General features: G+C 37.1%; 1 long non-coding RNA gene across 1 annotated transcript; it reads left to right on the top strand.

Moving 5' to 3' along the window:
- On the top strand, window positions 981-1,393 carry LOC104772565. The gene is made up of 3 exons (XR_002036954.1): window positions 981-1,078; window positions 1,164-1,236; window positions 1,344-1,393. It is a non-coding gene; the product is annotated as an uncharacterized LOC104772565 (long non-coding RNA).

Raw genomic sequence — 1,750 nt, 5'->3', positions numbered from 1 at the left:
GTTATTACCAATTAAAACCTAATTTCTCTCGTTTGTTTTCTATCGTTCTTCAGTTCTTCTCCTCTCCTCAAATACCTCTTCGCTATCTTCAGATTCAAATTTTTTTTTCCTCTTTAAAATCTTCGCGATGATTACACTAAACCCTAGATTTGATTTACAATATCGTCGGTTTTTGCCCTTTTGTGTTACCCTCGAGGCACCGACGAAAAGACGAGACCAGCCACAGATCTGCACTTGAGGTAGTTGGTAGAGATTACTAAGATCTCTCCTATTGTCCCAGATATGGCGTCACATCTTTCAGCTTTGTTGAATATTTTTTTTTTTTTTTTTGGTGGATTCAGATTCGTGGGTCTCTTAACATGTTGGTGTTCTTCTCTCTCGTTAAGTCTTTGTCTTAAATTGTTGCCTTCTAGGTCGCTTTAATTGTGTGTGAAAGGTGAAAGCTTTTAGCTTTGTTTCTATCTCTTTGAGAACAATGGTGTTTGGCTAATTCTGACACTATCACCGTATTGGTGTTCCAGCGACGGTGGCTAATTGAGACTTTACTGTCATAAACCCTAAATTTAAAATCGATTTGTGATATCTTAGTCTCTCTCTTGCCAAACTTTGTGTGCAGGCAGAACTACAAGACCAAGAGCCTTCTTCTTTCATCTCCTCCTCTATGCCTGTTTTTTTTATTTACTCAGCTGTTTGCGTTTACTCTCTGATGATAGTAAATTGAGAATTATTGGGGAAAAAGATTGAGTTTCTTTAGTTGATTTGATTTCAATATTCCTGGATTAGGTTTTGAGCAATCAGTAAGTGTTTTAGAATTACTGTAACAATCTCAGATTTAGGGGATTGAACATATTTCTCAAGTTTGATTTTGTTTTTGCAATTAAGTTAGTTTACTTTTCGTTGTAGAGTGTCAAATGTGATAAGAGTGGTTGCTGTAAGCTTTTGAAGTATTATGATGATTGAATTGTTACAAATAATCTCACGAGATAGAGATATGTTTGTTTTGGGTTGTTCAGGTTCAAGATTGTTCAAGAAGAAAGGCTTTAAAGGATCATTTGCAGATGCAGGGCAGTCTGCAAAGGTACACACTCACTCTCATCTTTACGCTTTTTGCTTATATGGCTCTTCCACGAAACTGAGTATTGATTGCTTTCTTTTTGTTCAAGACTTTTGCTGTTTTATCTGGAGTCCATAGTTTGGTTGTTTGCCTTCTCAAGCAAGTGCGTGGGAAAGATGACGGTAAGACTCTTCAAATCTCTTCCTCTTTTTAAGTTGCCAATCATTAGTTCTTACATGAAATTGTAATGTCGCTCTTACTTATATTGTTATTTGTTCTTGTTTTGCAGCCATTAATGTTGGAGTTGCGGGATGCTGCACTGGTCTTGCTCTTAGTTTCCCCGGTAATCCAAAATCCATCATTCTCATCGTATTTGCTAATATAGCATTGGGTCTCTTAAATAGACTGATCCTGCAAGCATTTCAGCATCATATAAGTACTTTTAGTCCTGACATAGAAGAGAGCTAACCGGTAATTTTATGGTATGTGTTGAAGGTGCTCCACAAGCTCTTCTACAGAGTTGTCTCACTTTTGGGGCATTCTCTTTTATCCTCGAGGGACTCAACAAAAGACAAACAGCTCTGGTGAAAGTTAAAACTAGTGTTACTGCTTTGGAAATGCTGAACTTTGTTTCATTTCTTCTTGTGTGCACCAAGTTCTGGAGATAGAGAAGCTTCTCTTTTCTTGTAAACACAA

The sequence above is a fragment of the Camelina sativa genome, chromosome 20, assembly GCF_000633955.1.
Source record: "Camelina sativa cultivar DH55 chromosome 20, Cs, whole genome shotgun sequence".
Classification (NCBI taxonomy): Eukaryota; Viridiplantae; Streptophyta; class Magnoliopsida; order Brassicales; family Brassicaceae; genus Camelina; species Camelina sativa.
The sequence above is the reverse complement of the archived record's forward strand: the minus strand, read 5'-3'. Positions and strand labels throughout refer to the sequence as shown.